Raw genomic sequence first — 22,619 nt, 5'->3', positions numbered from 1 at the left:
GAGTAGGCCTATACATTCAACGAAACGGTTACTTTTTATTTATGAATATTTACAATATTTCGTTATGCTAATTAAAATTTAATTTGCATAAATTTAACTGGGCACCCGTGGTGTTATATGAATTACTGTTATACGGACTGCAGGAGCCCTCTATAATATTCTCTTGTCATGTAACATTTGCATTTAAATCGAACTGTAAATGCATTTGTTCCGTAATTATTTCACAGACTAGTAACCAACTCAGATCAGGAGGGTGAAAGTGCATAGGAACAATGCCGGAAACTACGTCACGCTATTGTTCGACCTAGGCTACATCATTTTTAACGCATGCGTGTTCGTCAATACAGCTTTAGTCTCCTCCACCTTCGCAACACGGTACGTGGTGTGTCTGGAATCACACTGACGGCGGAGGAGAATACTAGCTGGTCAGACAGTTTAATTTTATCAAGCATATAATATCTGAACACTCACCGTCATTTGATCGATTTACTACAGAATATATTTTATATTCAAAATATAATTTTAATATTGTAAACCTGTTAACTGATATATTTGTGTACTAAAGTATAAGGACACGTGAATAAAATCATGTCGAAGACAAAATGGCCGCTAATCCGCCTATTGTCTAGACCTAGGATACATCTTCCGGTTTGGTTATGTAACCTAGGATGCTTATCCCTTTGTATCCCTGCTCAGATTCTACATGTATCATGTTGTGATCCTTTCCATAGTGTTTCTAGAATGTCCATGGTATTCCTTTTGTTTAGCTCGCTGCCCGAGACCGTTATCTTGAGCTATAATTGTGTTGATAATGGTATCTGGGCAGCTACAATCTACGAAAAAAGTCCTTGGAACGCTTGGTACACTCTGTCGAAATCCCGTGCAGATTTTTATATGATCATGGAAATGACGTATATTTTGCCTGGAAACAAGCATGACATCTACAACAATGATTTACCCTTCCCCTCTCCCCATTCAATCAATGTTGGAACACATTGGGAAACCGCTGAAGACATTGGTATTTCTCAACATTGAACGGGGGAGAGGGGGTGAGAGTTTTCCGTTATTCACACGCAAGCGTTCCAAGACATATTTCGTTGATTGTCTCTACCGAATGCAAAATATTTCATATAAATTTCGTTTTTGTGTCATAACTCAAAAACGGAATGTCGTTTGAGCTTCATATTGCACACGATTTGAGAGAGGATATTGGGCTTTAGAATCATAACAAAATTGTTGAATAAGAAATTGGTTTATTTAGGGAGTGGTCACTGAAACCATCCCCTATGCTAAACTACACACGTTTCGTAATTATGGCTCTAAACTGCTCTAAAATGTCATTTTTGTCCCATAACTTAAAAACAAAATGTTGTATGAGCTTCGTTTTGCACACGAATTGGAAGTATATAATATTCATTCGAATCATAATAAAATTGTTGATAAAGAAGTTGGAATATTTAGGGAATGGTCACTGAAAACACCTCCTTTGCTAAATTACACACATTTCGTAATTATGACTCTACTGTATGATACTGAGTCAAATCTCGTTTTTGTCTCCTAATTCAAAAACACTACAAATATAATTTTTAAAGAAATATTACAATGTTTGCAGCATGTTTTCTAAAATGTTTTTGAATTTTATTAAAACGTTCTGTACCCTTTATAATATAACCTAACATGTAACTGTTTTCTGTAAAACTTGCGTTTGCTGAGTATAGGCCTATCCGAACGAATCAGAAAGATTATGATGTAACAATTTGAAACAACTCATTTCTGAATATTATTTATAATAAAATACGCTTTTGCGGTGAGAAAAAAAAAGAAAACAACAATTAAATACACTTAAAGAAAAAATCGACGACCACGGGGACTCGAACCATTCACATCAATCAATAGTCAAAAGATTATCAGTCGAAGGTCTAAGTCGTTGCGCCACGCTGTCATTTCGCAATCGAAGTAACCAGTTTTGGTCTTTTATAGTAGTCAAGTATCGTGGAAAGTGTAAACCTGTATAGTGGAAATGGCAAAGTGCATCAGTTTACCATAATGACAAAATGGTCCAAAATCGACATTTTATGGTTTTTAGGCCGCATCTCATGAAGAATTGAGAATCTTTGAATACAAAAGGAATGACAAATTGATCGCATTTATGACATTTGTTAACAGTTTGCCATTTTGAATTGAAATAAATATCTATAGAGGAATCCAAATTCACGCATTACTACACCTGACTAGCAGCCTTTAGTTGGGTCCCCGTCGGCTACAATGCATCCAAAATGTGAAATGATTCGGCCTTGGCGGAAATTTTAAACTGCATTCCATCACCCGTTTTACACCTTCCGCGAAAACACAGGTAGACAAAAGAATGATTACAACACAATACAGTTCCAACAGTTGTGCAAATAAAAGCCGCCTTACACCTAGGGTCCTTTCATCTTTTCTGTTTCGGTTTCCGGTTTCGGTTTCGGATCTCATTGTTATTTTGAAGTGTTAGCATGGTACGTGTGAACAATCCTTTTATTCTAGTCTTTTGTTGACTACAGAAAAGTTGAACGAAGATAACTTCTGTTTCGGTTTCGGGAGTTATGTTAATTTCTGACATGAAAAAAGTGAGATGAGAGGGTTGATGCTAATCTAGACAAAAGAAGTGTCTAAATTTTACGGTCGTAAATTCGCGATAACTTGTACGGCTTCAATTGACTTGCGTTGGGTGTATAGGTACTCCAGCGTAAGCGGGAGTAGATTGTGAAAATAGCCCAGCGTAGAAATATACATTAACATGATTGATATAAATTAATCAATAATAATCAGTGTTGCCAAGAATTACGTATACTTGTTCGGCGTGCAATCGCGCAAAAATCGGTCATATTATGTAGCGATTAAACGGGGAATTATTTTCGTCCCAAATACACCTTAAAACTTGGTAATATGCAACACCAGAGAAGTGCGTTGAAGTGAAACTAATAGGATTTCTTTCATTGGAATTGGTAATCTAATAATTGCTTCAGGCAAAATTGCCAGACTCAAATCTATTTTAAATGTATAATATTTGAGAGAGTGGGGATGATCTGGTGGAGGAGAGAGAGGAGATCGAGAGAAGAGAGGGGAGATGAGAGGAGAGGAGAGGAGTGGAGAGGAGATCGAGAGAAGAGAGGGGACGAACAGCACCTATTATTACCTCTTCAAATGAGAAGCATGATGCCCCAAACGTAACAATGAAGTCAACTTACACACCATCCTACTTAATCCCTTCCGTTTTCGTTTCTGAACAATAGAGCTCCCGAAACAGAAAAGATGAAACGAGGGCTAGAAAAGGTCGAAGAGCAGAAGAGGGTTAATAGAATAATACAATAGAGGGTATTCATTACTACGTCATTGATGTGATTGCTCATGCATAAAATTCCTCCACATAGGTTGTTTAGCTTAATCGGGAGAGTGACCTCTTGAAATGATGATCACAGTTATCTTTGAGTTATTACAGTGAGGCCCACGTACAATGTTCAACACAAAGTGAACAATGCTATAACTTGGAGGACAAACAAACCAACACCGCCAAATTCGACTGACATGTGTACAACGTGGGAAGCTATGGGGAAATTGAACACTTGTTGTCTGATCATGCATGTGTTTATGGTTCGGGTAGCGGTTACTTAGCAACTCTCGTTCCGCTTGGGTTTATTGCATACACTCTATAGAGATAATTCCGCAGGTAATCCCGTCGCATCTATTCATAGATGTACAAATGGATGAACAAAAGGACTATGTATGAATAAATGCGACAGGATTACCTCTATTGTATATATTATTCTATTAACCCTCCTCGTCTTTGCATCTTCTCTACGTGTTAGGCGGCTTTTATTTGCACAATCAGGTGCTCAAAACACCAGGTTGGTGCTAGCGGGAAACCAAAGATGGCCGACCAAATCCTGACCATGACTTGGCTCGTTGGATTCGTCTATACGTATGTATTAATATCAATGCAGGGTAAACTGCTCAGTATGCACGTTATTCAATGTAGCAGTTTACCATTACAGATTACCATTATGGGTTTACACTTTACACCCTTTGACTATTCGTGTTTTAATTGCGTGAATCATTGCTAAATTATGCATTCATTATTTTCTATGCTTCTTTTTTCTTTCTTTGTATTAAAAATAAAGAAAGAAAGAAAGAAAGAAAGAAAGAAAGAAAGAAAGAAAGAAAGAAAGAAAGAAAGAAAGAAAGAAAGAAAAAGAAAGAAAGAAAGAAAGAAAGAAAGAAAGAAAGAAAGGAAAGAAAAAGAAAGAAAAAAGGAAAAAAGAAAAAAGAAAGAAAGAAGGAAAGAAAAAAATGAATGAATGAATGAATGAATGAATGAACGAAAGACATTTGAAATAAATAAAAACATGAACGTGGAAAAGGATTGAAGTGACCGCTTATAGGTTCAAATTGCAAGCAGCTTAATCACGAAGCTCACGTGGCTAAGTGGTTAAGGCATAGGTCTTGTAAACATGAGGTCCTGGGTTCGATTCCCAGGCGGTATTACTTTTTCTGTTTCATTTATTATTTGCGACAGTGAACCCGGTGAAAATATTTGTTTATCATAAATACATGAAGTATACATTTTTGATTTATTTTTTCTGTCTTTCTTTCTTCCTTTCTTTCTCTATGTTTGATTAATTATTTCTTTCTTTCCTTCCCAAAAGCCCCCAAATGAAATACTTTCCGATTTAAATGTGATCTTATAATAGTCCTACAAACTCCTCCACCCTACCCCACATACATCCCACGCCCAACACCTCGCACGCACATTATACACACACCCCATACACAAAAATGTGAAGCACAAATCTGCTGAAGATAGTTGTTACATCATGTCAAAAACAAGTTAATGCGATCTACTGAAGATAGTCGTAGTTTATTATTTACTTCCTTACAATCTTAACGTACATGCGGTTTTAGTATCTAATTAAAACTCATTTTTCTGTTTTCTAACGCTCGTTCACCTATCTGACAAGTGCTATGAAGGTGAACTTTAAATATTAATTTTAAAAATAAATTAAACAACTCGGAATCATGCAGCTTAGAGCCGTGATACGATTTCTCGGTTTTGAGATATAGCATAAAAATTCATTAAATGCGTGTATGTTAGGGTATGGGGTGTTTCAGTGTCCACTCCCTGAACCAACCAATTTCTTTATCAACAATTGTATTATGATTCCTAAGTACATGGTCTGCTTCCAAATCCTGTGCAATATGAAGCTCATACAACATTCTGTTTTTGAGTTATAGGACAAAGACGACATTTTAGAGCATTTTCAAGCTATAGGGCCTAATTGCGAAATGTGTGTATTTTAGCATAGGGGGTGATTAAAGTGACCACTTCCTAAATAAACCAATTTCTTTATCAACAATTTTGTTATGATTCCAAAGCATATAATCCACTCTCAAATCGTGTGTAATGTGAAGCTCATACGACATTCCGTTTTTGAGTTATGAGACAAAAACGAAATTTAGATGAAATATTTTGCATTCGGCAGAGACAATCTACGAAAAAAGTCCTTGGAACGCTTGGTACACTCTGCCGAAATCCCGTGCAGATTTTTATATGATCATGGAAATGACGTATATTTTGCCTGGAAACAAGCATGACATCTACAACAATGATTTACCCTTCCCTCTCCCCATCAATCAATGTTGGAACACATTGGGAAACCGCTGAAGACATTGGTATTTCTCAACATTGAACGGGGGAGGGGGTGAGAGTTTTCCGTTATTCACACGCAAGCGTTCCAAGACATATTTCGTTGATTGTAGCTACCTCCATTTAATACTCTAGGTATTAATGGTCGAGGCAAGGCAACGAACCTTGAACAAAAGAAATACAATGGATAATCTATGAATATTAAAGGGCTAGACGTATATTTACAGATAGTCATACCATGGTAGGTATTATACCTACCATGGTCATACTCACAAAAACTTACCAAGCTATAATAATGTACTAGGCCTACATATAAAAAGATGACAAGCTGCGTAGGCCTATATCGAAAATTCGAAAGTCGTAGTTGTTGAGCATATCTAGTTCTATATCTCCGCAATAAGCTACGGCCATGGAAATTATTAGGCCTATATTATCGGGAATTGCCTGTCACGCCCAGACACGAGTCTATTCATGTTAATTTCTGTTGCGATGAACACGCATCTATTCATTTCTCTCTCACTTCAATGGACATGGTGAATAAAAATGATGGGCATCGTGGTCGCGTCCCTGAAGTCATGAAAAGATTACGTGTTTGTATTGTTCTCAGAAAAAACCAAGGTTTTCTAACTTTTTGCGCTCAGCTGAAATACAGCAATGTAAGATAGTAAAATGTAAACCTGTATTTTAGCTAGAGAGTATCTCGAGCTAGTCACGCCTGGTCGCACAAATTCACGCGTCCATATAAAGTGGTATATCATGTCTACGAGTAGACTTGCTCAAGTCCTGTTGGACCTGATGTCTGTGACATGATGCTTCAGTAGTACCCTATTTTTTTCAGGTATGGCCCTGGTCACTATCACCATCAAGCTGCAGTTCTTAAACATGTTAATAAAAGAACCAGTAGCATACTAATATATATACCAAAGTACTAAAAGTATTCTAGCCACTGACCACAAAACTCTCACTTCCCTGATTCATGCTGTAGGCCTATTACTTTACCCTACACACCGACATCGCCTGGCTAATAATTACTTGGTACAGCAGAGATACTAAAATAAATAACCGGGATCGATACCCCGGGGGGGTTCACTCTCACACAAAAGTGCCTCCCACCCGCGTCCGAACACCTCTGAAATGCACCCTTAATGGCGAATTTTCATATAACCAAATTGCACCCCTTAAGGGCTGGGGTATGAACGTTTGGACAGTATTTATTGTGGGACATTAGAGCACATCAGACATATCGAATTGCATTCTGAATACGAAGAATGTCATTCTGATATCAAATAATTTTGATTTTTGAAATTCGCAATTTAATACACATTTTATGGCAAATCATTAAAATTGATATTTTTTATATTTAACAGTTTTGAAGTAAACTTTATAAATCTGATGATTTATACTTAAAGTGTATGTAGGTGGGATGAAAAGCCGACGATCAATTGAAAATTTTGACCTTTCGTATTGAAGATATGGATTTTTTTTCCCAAAACACCAAAAAAAATTAGGTCTTTTGGGAAAAAATCCATATCTTCAATATGAAAGGTCAAAATTTTCAAGTAACTGTCGGCTTTTCCTCCCTGCTACATACACTTTAAGAATATGTCATTAGATTTATATAATTTACTTCGAGGACTGTTATATATCAAAAATTTGAAAAATGTCAAATTTGTATAATTTGTCATAAAATTTGTTTTATATTGTGATTTTCAAAAAATGAAAATTATTTGATATCAGAAAAACATGCTTCGTATTCAGAATGCAATTCGATAGGTCTGAGGTGCTCTCATGTCCCACAAAAAATACTGTCGAAACGCAATAAACGCTCATTTTAGAATACAATCTACAACAATGATTTACCCTTCCCCTCTCCCCATCAATCAATGTTGGAACACATTGGGAAACCGCTGAAGACATTGGTATTTCTCAACATTGAACGGGGAGGGGGTGAGAGTTTTCCGTTATTCACACGCAAGCGTTCCAAGACATATTTCGTTGATTGTAGCTACCTCCATTTAATACTCAAGGTATTAATGGTCGAGGCAAGGCAACGAACCTTGAACAAAAGAAATACAATGGATAATCTATGAATATTAAAGGGCTAGACGTATATTTACAGATAGTCATACCATGGTAGGTATTATACCTACCATGGTCATACTCACAAAAACTTACCAAGCTATAATAATGTACTAGGCCTACATATAAAAAAGATGACAAGCTGCGTAGGCCTATATCGAAAATTCGAAAGTCGTAGTTGTTGAGCATATCTAGTTCTATATCTCCGCAATAAGCTACGGCCATGGAAATTATTAGGCCTATACTATCGGGAATTGCCTGTCACGCCCAGACACGAGTCTATTCAGGTTAATTTCTGTTGCGATGAACACGCATCTATTCATTTCTCTCTCACTTCAATGGACATGGTGAATAAAAATGATGGGCATCGAGGTCGCGTCCCTGAAGTCATGAAAAGATTACGTGTTTGTATTGTTCTCAGAAAAAACCAAGGTTTTCTAACTTTTTGCGCTCAGCTGAAATACAGCAATGTAAGATAGTAAAATGTAAACCTGTATTTTAGCTAGAGAGTATCTCGAGCTAGTCACGCCTGGTCGCACAAATTCACGCGTCCATATAAAGTGGTATATCATGTCTACGAGTAGACTTGCTCAAGTCCTGTTGGACCTGATGTCTGTGACATGATGCTTCAGTAGTACCCTATTTTTTTCAGGTATGGCCCTGGTCACTATCACCATCAAGCTGCAGTTCTTAAACATGTTAATAAAAGAACCAGTAGCATACTAATATATATACCAAAGTACTAAAAGTATTCTAGCCACTGACCACAAAACTCTCACTTCCCTGATTCATGCTGTAGGCCTATTACTTTACCCTACACACCGACATCGCCTGGCTAATAATTACTTGGTACAGCAGAGATACTAAAATAAATACCCGGGATCGATACCCCGGGGGGTGTCACTCTCACACAAAAGTGCCTCCCACCCGCGTCCGAACACCTCTGAAATGCACCCTTAATGGCGAATTTTCATATAACCAAATTGCACCCCTTAAGGGCTGGGGTATGAACGTTTGGACAGTATTTATTGTGGGACATTAGAGCACATCAGACATATCGAATTGCATTCTGAATACGAAGAATGTCATTCTGATATCAAATAATTTTGATTTTTGAAATTCGCAATTTAATACACATTTTATGGCAAATCATTAAAATTGATATTTTTTATATTTAACAGTTTTTGAAGTAAACTTTATAAATCTGATGATTTATACTTAAAGTGTATGTAGGTGGGATGAAAAGCCGACGATCAATTGAAAATTTTGACCTTTCGTATTGAAGATATGGATTTTTTTTTCCCAAAACACCAAAAAAATTAGGTCTTTTGGGAAAAAATCCATATCTTCAATATGAAAGGTCAAAATTTTCAAGTAACCGTCGGCTTTTCCTCCCTGCTACATACACTTTAAGAATATGTCATTAGATTTATATAATTTACTTCGAGGACTGTTATATATCAAAAATTTGAAAAATGTCAAATTTGTATAATTTGTCATAAAATTTGTTTTATATTGTGATTTTCAAAAAATGAAAATTATTTGATATCAGAAAAACATGCTTCGTATTCAGAATGCAATTCGATAGGTCTGAGGTGCTCTCATGTCCCACAAAAAATACTGTCGAAACGCAATAAACGCTCATTTTAGATCCCTTAATGGCGAAACACATGCAAAATCCTACCCTAAATGGCGTAGCACATGCAAAAATCATACCCTAAATGGCATGGCATCAACTGAGAAATATCTATATTGATCACCCTAAGTGGCGTAAACAGGGAAAAGAGCTAATTTGATACCCAAGGTCTTTTTGATGTTGCAGACATATAGATACTGAAGAAAACATGCACAAAACATGATGCAGTCATGTCTACAGTAGAACTCATCTCGACCTTTGCAGGATTAAACCCCATTAAAAGCTATTAAACCAAGATAACACTCATTGAAGCAGCTCAACTGATTAAATCAGATCTTCTCTGGTTGTGAACAAGTGTCTGTTTTCAATGTGCGACATCGCAATAAAGCTGGTATTTATAGCTTCAGTTGGGTAACTATTTCCCTACACGGCAATCGACCGAACAATGGTATGTGTACTTTTGTTCACGAAATGAGACAAAGACCTGCTTTTTGTTAACCAGCATTCTTCAAAATGAGCAACATAATGATTGTTGACTTAACACGGTTTGGAAATAATTTCTTCATATTTTTGGTGTCATCTGTCGTTTACATATCCTTCCTAAAACACAAAAGTGCGACCCTCTCCAAACATCTAAATTAGCTAAAAATTAGGGACATGTTACAAAACTATATTTTCTAGAACCTATTTAGAATAGTTAAAATGTAGCTTATACCCTTTTTTATTTTTTTTCTTCAGAAGTGAGCGGTCCGATACTAATATTTTCGGTCAAATCTCCATTCAATTAACACGGGGAGTTGGCTAGCTATGCCTTGCCCTCACTCATATTTTACAAAAGTGCGACCATTTCTGAACATCTAACCTAGCTGTAATTTTAGGTCATGTTAGAGAAATATATTTGCTAGAAGTTTTGGAGAATAAATAAAATATTGGCTGGTTATTTTTCACACAGTGATGTTAACTAGGCAAGTGTCCATTCTCCCAACATACATCATTTGTAGGGGTCACGCGTCAATGGTGAGAGCACTGTGTATATTGTGTATAGGAAAACGGACAGTAACTGCAGTATGAGTAACAAGAATCAATTAAAAAGTGGTGATTTTTATCAGTGCAAACTCACTCAAACAATAATTTATATTACTAACCCTAAACGTCTAAGGATTTGGCTGAAAAAGGACCCCTAAATGGCGATACCTTCTGAAAAAGTACCCCTTTTTCTAAAAGACGTTGACGACGCTGTGTGGTGAAAAACATACCCTTTTAGACGTTTTTCTTGGACACAGGTGCGTAGCAAGTCAAGTTGTGAGTGACCCCCCGGGGATCGATACACGTGAATGTGCTATGCACGATTTGATATTAGACGATAAATCTTTGGATACCGGGGTAGTAAATCATGAATATCTCCCTTAATTTTTTTGTTCTAAGCCATATTTAGATCCTTGCACTTGAACATATGTGTTGAAAGGATATGATAGTCATTAGCTTGAGTATTGAGAAAGAAGCGTGCGTCTTGAACTCAAAAACTGGCCAAAATTCTTATTTTATATTGCGTTGGTCCTGTATGGACTACAGCGTAGCTGCACTCACTCTGGAGGCAGTATAAAAGTCGATGACCATTGACCTCAAGCTTACTCACACACAAAGAGATCAATTACCGGGCTATTGTCAGTAGCCTTAGTCATGTCCCTCGGCTCATTATGCGTCTCAAAGGTCGGAACAAAATGGCCATGCGTGGCTGTGGATTCAACCTTCTGCCATGAAGATATCGGGGCGATGACACTGTGTGTCAGATGTGGTAGAAGTTAAAATGAAGATAAATACCACTATCTTAAATGCACTACGCTTTGAATCAAGGCTATATAGTCTATGAGCTCAATTGACACAGGTCAGCCCTTCCCGGCATAGGTGCCATTTTGTTTCCTACATGATAATTATTCCCGTGTTGAATACTTAGATATAAAAACACATTCGTCAACATATTTTACTACATTTTACAATATAGTCATAATATAGATATACAATCAGACGGTCTATCTCGCTTGTCGCAATAGGATCAATGGATCTTGAAAATTATAGTCACACATTTCACTCATGTTCTTGTTGACAATCATGTTCATGTACCTCCTCAATGACGTGTTGCGAAACGGTACGGCCGTGGTCACATGGCCCTAGCAGAAATTCTATACAGTAAGAAGTGTATCAAAAGTGTATCAAAGTGTATTAAAACTGTATCAAACGGCAATTTGATACAGTTTTGATATACAAAGGGTGTATTGAAAATGTATCAACTGAAAATATAGGGTATCAAATACCACCTAACTGTATCAAATATGTATCAAAAGTGTATCAAATTTGAACTTAGTTATTTTTGGCCATGCTTGTGGTGTATCAAAAGTGTATCAAATTGAACTTAGTTAATTTTTGGTGGCTAGAGGTATATCAAAATTGTATCAAATTGGACTTAGTCAAATTCTGGCTGCCTACAGTGTATCAAAAGCGTATTAAATTGGACTTAGTTTATTTTGGGTGGCTGGAGGTATATCAAAAGTGTATCAAATTGGGCTTTCATAAACTGACCTTTTGTAGTGTATCAAAACTGTATCAATAACTGATCACATGTCTAGATAATGACTCATCATTTTCAAATTTGCCCATGTGGCATGCATGCAGTTAACACCAGGATTTGCATTTGGAAATGTACTGTATTTTAGAGCAAATTATGGTGTTTTATTTATCATGATGAAGATACAAACATGCTTGTAGACTGCACATTAGGTTACAATGTAGTTGTAATCAGGGACTGTGATTAAAGAGGATATTTTATTGACTTTGTTCTGATAAGGTAAGCTTACTATATCCATACTACTAAAATAATAGCCGTTGTCTGTGTGTGTGTCTGTCCGGCTATGCGTTCCGCCGCGCTTCGACGCATCGTTCCGATATTTCACACATAGATGGGTATCGGGCTTGCGTTGTTTACCGGGTAGTTTTGAAGGTCATCGGAGGTCAAGGTCAAAGGTCAAAATTTCAAACTTTGTCTGATCTGGCCCAAACTTGGTGGGTGGGATCCTTGATAGGAGGGGAATGTAATGCCCGCAATAAAATTGAGGTCAACCGAGGTCAAAGGTCATTACGGAGGGGTCAAATTTCAAACTTTGTCTGATCGGGCTCAAACTTGGTGGGTCTAAACCTTCGTATGAGGGGAGCATGAAAAACATTACATGGAGGTCATCCGAGGTTAAAGGTCAAAGGTCATGGATTTCAAACTTTGTCCTATTGGGCTCAAACTTGGTGGGTGGAATCCTTGGTATGAAGGGAATATATGTGCGAAACAAAATTGAGATCAACCGAGGTCAAAGGTCATCTAGCGGCAAAATCGTATGGGTTCAAATGTTAGAATATGCCCAATTGGGCTTAAACATGGTAAAAATAATCATTGATATGTCAGGAACATGTCATGAAGTCAAAAAGGGTCATCAGGGGTCAAGCAGTATCTCTATCATGCAGCTGGTGCCCTAATAGCTACAGGGCCATTACAGCTGCAGGTGCACTAGTATTATATGGGCCTCTATGTATATGTATTAAACATGAATATAGCACATGCCTGTATAGTAAAAAAACTGGTGCATTTTTGTCTCTTTATTGAGGGTAACAACTTCAGTGACAAGCACTGCTTTCCAAGCAGGCCCTCTGATGTATGTATGTTCCATTTTGGTTGGGTTTTGCTTCTTTTTTGCAATACTTTCTCACACATTTATCCTATTGCATTGTAATTTTGAACGTTGATAGGGGAAAGTGCATTGAGCTGCTCCGTGATGGGGGAAAGTGCTAGAGGTCAGCATTGGCAGTAGAGGGCAGTCTTGAATTTGAGCTTGATTAGACTAATTTCAAAAATTTGACCTTTGACCCCTTCACTTTGAGCTTTGGGGTCATTAATGTTTGCAAATATGTTTAGATCATGTAAGGATAATTCTTGTTGAATTTGAGCTTGATTGGACCAATTTTGAAATGTGAGAAACTGTATCAAAAGTGTATAAAAAAACTGTATCAAAAGTGTATAAAGACTGTATCAAAAGTGTATAAAAACTATCAAAAGTGTATAAAAAATCTATCTATCTATCTATCTATCTATCTATCTATCTAAATGGGTATGAAATGAAAGGATAGAATTTCAATGCTAATTTGATATAGTTTAAATTGGAACGCTGATTTGATACAGTTACATATTTCATACACTTTTGATATAATTATGTATGAAATCGTATGAAATGAAAGGATAAAAATTTCGACGCTAATTTGATACAGTTTAAATTGGAACCCTGATTTGATACAGTTACATATTCGATACACTTTTGATATAAATTATGTATGAAATGTGTATGAAATAAAAGGATAAAAATTTCAACGCTAATTTGATACAGTTTAAATTGGAACTCTGATTTGATACAGTTACATATTTCATACACTTTTGATATAATTATGTATGAAATATGTATGAAATGAAAGGATAAAAATTTCAATGCTAATTTGATACAGTTTAAATTGGAACGCTGATTTGATACAGTAACATATTCGATACACTTTTGATATAAATTATGTATGAAGTGTGTATGAAATGAAAGGATAAAAATTTCAACGCTAATTTGATACAATTTAAATTGGAACCCTGATTTGATACAGTTACATATTCGATACACTTTTGATATAAATTATGTATGAAATGTGTATGAAATGAAAGGATAAAAATGTCAACACTAATTTGATACAGTTTAAATTGGAACCCTGATTTGATACAGTTACATATTTCATACACTTTTGATATAATTATGTATGAAATGTATATGAAATGAAAGGATAAAATTTGAACGCTAATTTGATACAGTTTAAATTGGAACCCTGATTTGATACAGTTACATATTTGATACACTTTTGATATAATTATGTATGAAATGTGTATGAAATGAAAGGATAAAAATGTCAACGCTAATTTGATACAGTTTAAATTAGAACCCTGATTTGATACAGTATTACATATTTCATACACTTTTGATATAATTATGTATGAAATGTGTATGAAATGGAAGGATAGAATTTCAATGCTAATTTGATATAGTTTAAATTGGAATGCTGATTTGATACAGTTACATATTTCATACACTTTTGATATAATTATGTATGAAATGTGTATGAAATGAAAGGATAAAAATTTCAACGCTAATTTGAAACAGTTTAAATTGGAACTCTGATTTGATACAGTTACATATTTCATACACTTTTGATATAATTATGTATGAAATATGTATGAAATGAAAGGATAAAAATTTCAATGCTAATTTGATACAGTTTAAATTGGAACGCTGATTTGATACAGTAACATATTCGATACACTTTTGATATAAATTATGTATGAAGTGTGTATGAAATGAAAGGATAAAAATTTCAACGCTAATTTGATACAATTTAAATTGGAACCCTGATTTGATACAGTTACATATTCGATACACTTTTGATATAAATTATGTATGAAATGTGTATGAAATGAAAGGATAAAAATGTCAACACTAATTTGATACAGTTTCAATTGGAACCCTGATTTGATACAGTTACATATTTCATACACTTTTGATATAATTATGTATGAAATGTATATGAAATGAAAGGATAAAATTTGAACGCTAATTTGATACAGTTTAAATTGGAACCCTGATTTGATACAGTTACATATTTCATACACTTTTGATATAATTATGTATGAAATGTGTATGAAATGAAAGGATAAAAATGTCAACGCTAATTTGATACAGTTTAAATTAGAACCCTGATTTGATACAGTATTACATATTTCATACACTTTTGATATAATTATGTATGAAATGTGTATGAAATGGAAGGATAGAATTTCAATGCTAATTTGATATAGTTTAAATTGGAATGCTGATTTGATACAGTTACATATTTCATACACTTTTGATATAATTATGTATGAAATGTGTATGAAATGAAAGGATAAAATTTCAACGCTAATTTGATACAATTTAAATTGGAACCCTGATTTGATACAGTTACATATTCGATACACTTTTGATATAAATTATGTATGAAATGTGTATGAAATGAAAGGATAAAAATGTCAACACTAATTTGATACAGTTTAAATTGGAACCCTGATTTGATACAGTTACATATTTCATACACTTTTGATATAATTATGTATGAAATGTATATGAAATGAAAGGATAAAATTTGAACGCTAATTTGATACAGTTTAAATTGGAACCCTGATTTGATACAGTTACATATTTGATACACTTTTGATATAATTATGTATGAAATGTGTATGAAATGAAAGGATAAAAATGTCAACGCTAATTTGATACAGTTTAAATTAGAACCCTGATTTGATACAGTATTACATATTTCATACACTTTTGATATAATTATGTATGAAATGTGTATGAAATGGAAGGATAGAATTTCAATGCTAATTTGATATAGTTTAAATTGGAATGCTGATTTGATACAGTTACATATTTCATACACTTTTGATATAATTATGTATGAAATGTGTATGAAATGAAAGGATAAAAATTTCAACGCTAATTTGATACAGTTTAAATTGGAACTCTGATTTGATACAGTTACATATTTCATACACTTTTGATATAATTATGTATGAAATATGTATGAAATGAAAGGATACAAATTTCAATGCTAATTTGATACAGTTTAAATTGGAACGCTGATTTGATACAGTAACATATTCGATACACTTTTGATATAAATTATGTATGAAGTGTGTATGAAATGAAAGGATAAAAATTTCAACGCTAATTTGATACAATTTAAATTGGAACCCTGATTTGATACAGTTACATATTCGATACACTTTTGATATAAATTATGTATGAAATGTGTATGAAATGAAAGGATAAAAATGTCAACACTAATTTGATACAGTTTAAATTGGAACCCTGATTTGATACAGTTACACTTTTGATATAATTATGTATGAAATGTATATGAAATGAAAGGATAAAATTTGAACGCTAATTTGATACAGTTTAAATTGGAACCCTGATTTGATACAGTTACATATTTCATACACTTTTGATATAATTATGTATGAAATGTGTATGAAATGAAAGGATAAAAATGTCAACGCTAATTTGATACAGTTTAAATTAGAACCCTGATTTGATACAGTATTACATATTTCATACACTTTTGATATAATTATGTATGAAATGTGTATGAAATGGAAGGATAGAATTTCAATGCTAATTTGATATAGTTTAAATTGGAATGCTGATTTGATACAGTTACATATTTCATACACTTTTGATATAATTATGTATGAATGTGTATGAAATGAAAGGATAAAAATTTCAACGCTAATTTGATACAATTTAAATTGGAACCCTGATTTGATACAGTTACATATTCGATACACTTTTGATATAAATTATGTATAAAATGTGTATGAAATGAAAGGATAAAAATGTCAACACTAATTTGATACAGTTTAAATTGGAACCCTGATTTGATACAGTTACATATTTCATACACTTTTGATATAATTATGTATGAAATGTGTATGAAATGAAAGGATAAAAATTTCAACGCTAATTTGATACAGTTTAAATTGGAACCCTGATTTGATACAGTTACATATTTCATACAATTTTGATATAATTATGTATGAAATATGTATGAAATGAAAGGATAAAAATTTCAATGCTAATTTGATACAGTTTAAATTGGAACCCTGATTTAATACAGTTACATATTTCATACAATTTTGATATAATTATGTATGAAATATGTATGAAATGAAAGGATAAAAATTTCAATGCTAATTTGATACAGTTTAAATTGGAACGCTGATTTGATACAGTAACATATTCGATACACTTTTGATATAAATTATGTATGAAATGTGTATGACATGAAAGAATAAAAATTTCAACACTAATTTGATACAGTTTAAATTGGAACCCTGATTTGATACAGTTACATATTTGATACACTTTTGATATAATTATGTATCAAATATGTATGAAATGAAAGGATACATTTCATTTGATACTTTTTGATACATTATCTTGGCATTTGATACACTTTTGATATGTATAAAATGTGTATGCAATGTTAATTTGATACAGTTTTGATACATAAAAGTGTATGAAATGAGGGTTCCAATTCAAATCCTGTTTATTTCATACATTTTTCATACATATCAAAAGTGGTGTATCAAAAGTGTATCAAATTTCAGCCAGGGGGGGCCGGGGTGGTATATCATCTCTTCCCGCTTCCTGTGACCCGAGGTCCCGACATTGCTCTTATGAACTCTCACCCTCCTGCGGACTTTCAAGAGTAGTTTTTTCACGGCAGTGAAATGATGCCACTTGCACCCACATCTCATATGCACAGTTTATCCCTTACATATCCTGTGTCTTGAATAGCTATATAGCCCACCAACCATGTGCTTTAAGAGGCTAGGAAATAATTCCTAATATCTCATACCCTAGTTTGTATGCCTTTATCTAATCTTGCTACACATGACAACTTACTAATTAGCCCTAACCCGGAAAAGAGTCTGTCCAGGAGTAGGAATTTTTTAGCCTTTTTTAGAAACATGTTTGTAATTGGCTTATAGCCATCACATGCTGACAATACACATAACTGATCAGTGGTTAATCAAAACTAGCCAGGCCTGATTACAAAGTACACATATCATTCTGTATAGAAAATTGTGCAGCAAGCGATTTACTTCAGAAAATTACTACATTGCACAAAACTAAGTCCATTATCTATAGATGAGGTGACCTCAATGTTTATCAACAAAGGCAAGGGACTGGTATCATCTTTATGCTTGAATGAACCCCATGCAACCACTACACTGTTTAATAGTCCTATTGTGATGTGGCTGGAGTTTTAAAACACGAGCCCTGAACAAAATATGATGCGCGCGCATACTGCCAGGCAAAAAACAATGGAAATTGTGATGATGCGTGCGCATACTGTCAGGCATTGACGTCAGAAGTCACATCATCTATACTCTATAGTAATTGAATGTTAGCTAATGTTTATTGACTCTTGTAATAACCCATGTGTAGGCCTATAAACCTGTATAATATTGGTGTTCATACATATCCCTGACCCTGACAAAAGCTAGCAAGAGCAAGCTGTGTAATTATTTTGTTTACTTGTGATAAGATACAATTTTCTTTGTAGTTATAGCCAAATTTATAGTAGGTGACTTTAAAAAGGAATGGGCGCCCAATGTGAGCTTGGTCGTGATGTGGTAAATTTCACCGTCGTTGTTTAGATTTGGTATTATTATCTCTTGCAAACCCGGTGACACCTCATTATAGAAATCAGACCTGTCGATAGGTTGTAAGAGGAGATAGCCTTTTCCATGCACGAATTGGGCCATTATAAAGAAAGTTTTGCTATACTTTGCAACGCAATAAAAACCTAAATGCAAAACGAGATCCTGTAGGTGGCTCCCGAGGTGGCTAAAAAAACTAAATGCAAAATGAGGTTTTTAAAAATGTTGTTTTCAGAGTCAAGACGCAGGTATCATTATTAAGCCTCATATCACTTATTTATTGTCGAATAAGTGCAGAGTAGGTTAGATATGAATATTGAATGTTAAACCAAAGTAGCTATACACCTGATCCGTGAACTTGTCTTTTTTAAAGACAAATTCTTGTTAGTGTAACTTTTGAAATGCATCTTAATTTCATCATTTAAAGAGTCACCAAGACTATAAACTTTGATCTTTCCAGACAAACGAGGTATCAAAATTTGCCGAATTAACCTGGGTTTTGAGTTTTATATCATATTCTTAAACATTTGAGAACGTCACGTTCCTACAATTTTATTGGTTCTTACACGTGTGATATGACACGATATCACGCTTTAGCGCATCGGCGTCGGTGCGATACTCGTACGCGATATTTCAACCAAAATGTAGTTTGATTAAAATTTGGTATACTTATGATTAATATATTTATTTGAATTGAAGTGTTTAAGAATGAGAATAAAGGTATTGTGTTTAGACTTTGTCCGCTGTCGTGCATCTATCGTCTCATTATAACACGCGACATCATTATTTTTTGCGTAAAACAACTTGTCTTCGCCTGGATGCTAAACTGGGAGCTCTGGCATATTATATAATATAATGTAAGAATTAAAATCGCAGTTAAAAAGAAAATTTTTATTTTGAACAATGGCTTATGGTTGCGTTACACTTGGGTAACTATTTCGTTTTGAATGGACAAGGCCGTCTAGTATGAATGACCCATTCAATGTTATTAAAATGATGTGAATTGAACCAGAAAACTGGCCAGTCTACCGCCTACATTATATCATGATTCTATGCAGTTCCTATGCAAATGTTTATCGGTAAAAATATCGCTCCATACGTTATACAGAAATACAGAGGTAAGTAGTGCTTTTTTCCCTATTTTACAATGTTTACTCCCCTGATGTAAGCCTGTAAGCAATGCATGTATCAACAGCAGCAATGTCCGTGTATAAATTAAAGGCCTATTCAGTGATTTGCTCATCCGGACGATCGTAAAAATCATCAAAATTTAGATTTTGTTAGCTTTGTCATTGTCATAAATGTGTTTAGTTAACAGAGCTTGCTAGTAATACAGCCAAAAGCTGTGTATTTTAGACAAAAATGATTAATTTACATGAATCTGTAATTTATATACTGAGTACTGGCAGTAATAGCTACTTGTGTTCAAGAATGTGGCTTCAACTTCGTCAATACTGCTGTTTTCTTCGTTTTTTGCCAAATTTTTCATTTTAAAAATACCAAATGACAATTTGAATGACTTATCTAAAATTATCTTTCACTTTTAAGCAATTTATTAACAATTTTATTTTTCGCCGGGATCACTGAATGGGTCTTTATGCTTACTCTAAATATACTTCATAATTTGTAAAGTGTGTTACACGATCATGTCAGTAAGTGAATATTTTGTTCTGCATTGGAATATGCGGAGTAGTTTATACATCATAATTTTATTTACCGATGTTAGTTTTTATATATATTTCTTATAATTATGTCCTTGGCTGAAAAGTGAAATGCTGTAAGAAAATTTACGAAAACCTGCAACTTCAGATGTTTGGAATGTTTTTTTTCCAAATTTAAATAAAAAATGATAACAATCCCCAACCGAAAAGAAAGATAATCATTGAGGAGATTTGAGGCAAAATGTACAAGGAGGGTAGAAAGTTGAGAAACAAATGGGGTTCGCCAGTGACTGGGGTTGAGAGCGAAGCCCGAGGGTCAAGGTGAGGAGGGGTTAGGGGCTGTGCAGTAATTATGAGCCGGGGGGGGGGTAAAATTTCCAAACGGCTCGCCAAAAATCACTTGCCCCCCTCTCTGTTTTCCTTAGTCTTCTTAGAGCGTTTTATTTAAAAGGCGCCCCAAGAATGTGTGCCAAAAATCACTTGCCCCCCCCTCTCGGCTTGCCAAAATTGCTTGCCCCCCCCCTTTGGGCTCGCCAAAAATTTCTTTTTTACCCTCCCCAGGGCTCATAATTATTACACAGCCCCTTAGGGGACCTACGGAGGAGGGAGGGGTTGAAAGTTTTAGAAGTTTTGGAACGAATGATTAACTCATTGACTAGGTCTACAAAACAGTGGAACAGAAGCGAAAGGAGAATTGAGGGATGCATGGAGAGAAGACATCCATCAACTTCGACAACTGGTTCTTAAGGCCCCGTATCCATAGGCTGTTCCCTTGTGGCGTATGCCCTTGTTCCGTGTTCACTTGTTCCCATGTGACCTGCCACACAGACAACGAACCTTTGTTTTGCTTAGTGGCCGTATCCATAGGTTGTCTGTGTGGCAGGTCACATGGGAAACAAGTGAACACGGAACAAGGGCACACGCCACAAGGGAACAGCCTATGGATACGGGGCCTAATCGACCACGATGGGCAGCCGATGATCACGAAGTTTTCAATGTTTGAAAAAGGATTTTACACCCTAGGGCTATGTAACACGATTACAATAACAATATTTTTTTTGTATTACAGATGAATCCGCATATTATGAAAAAGTCTTTTTTTGCTTTATCTGTTATTTTCATTGGCTTTATGATTGGCTTGATGGCAACACAATACGGGACACTTGGAGACAACGTAACCAGATTGAGGAAACACGTCGAACAGATCATAAGACATTCAAGTCATCGAAAGGTACAATAGTCTGTATTAATAGTCTATGGGTACAGCAATCTAGTCTGTATTAGTCTATGGGTAGGCCTCAGTGGCGTGAAATATTTTTTGCCGACGGAAGTTGTGATTTGTTGACCGAATTTTTTTTGCATGGTTTGAAAAAGTGAAGATCAAAAAAAAATGATATTAGGCGGTACCAGCTTAAAAACACACACATTTTATGTATAATTAACAATTTTTCATAATTTTTTTTAAATTGTCCCCTTTTTTCTGTCACCCTGGGTTAAAAATAGTCTATTGTTAACCCAATTATTTTTAAACAACGCCTTCCGTCTACCGACGGCCGTACATGAACCACCGGCCCCCCTGCCCCCCCCCCCACTGGCTACGCCACTGGTAGGCCTACAACAATCTAGTCCACGACCAAAACCCTTCGTGATGGATACCCGTCCATATAAAATATAGAGGGCGTCAGACAGTAGTCTACTAGTTACAAGGCCCCCTAGCAAAAACGGGATACGTCAGCAAGACCGAAGGCCCCCGGGGGAGGCACTCCCTATCTGAAATGGCAGGGATGTGCCTCGGCCATGTTAAAAGTAGGGGGCATTCAGGTCAAATGTACAATTATGGGGTCATTCAGTACACAACTTGAATAAAAATGGGGTCATTCGGTATGAAACTTTGAAAAAAGGATGGTCATTTGGGTAACAAAAAGTAAAATGGGAGTCATTGAGTACAGGATTGCCAAAAGAGTATCATTTTAATTTTAATTTTAATTTTATGTGTACTTAAAAGTACACATAAATAAGTGCCAAACTGCGTAAAAACAACTTGGCCACCTTGGAAATGTGAAAAATCTCAAATACCACCTAAATTTGGGAATTAAAAAGGGGGGGGTCATTGGGTATAGCAGGAGGAAATAGAAAAAGGGGTCATTGAGTACATGCTTTTTTTTAAGTGGGTCATTGCGTAATAGGTAGGATCATAACACAAAAAAGGGGGTCATTGGGTACAAGCCG

The sequence above is a fragment of the Amphiura filiformis genome, unplaced genomic scaffold, assembly GCF_039555335.1.
Source record: "Amphiura filiformis unplaced genomic scaffold, Afil_fr2py scaffold_146, whole genome shotgun sequence".
In the NCBI taxonomy this organism is placed as follows: domain Eukaryota; kingdom Metazoa; phylum Echinodermata; class Ophiuroidea; order Amphilepidida; family Amphiuridae; genus Amphiura; species Amphiura filiformis.
Note: the sequence above shows the minus strand (reverse complement) of the source record.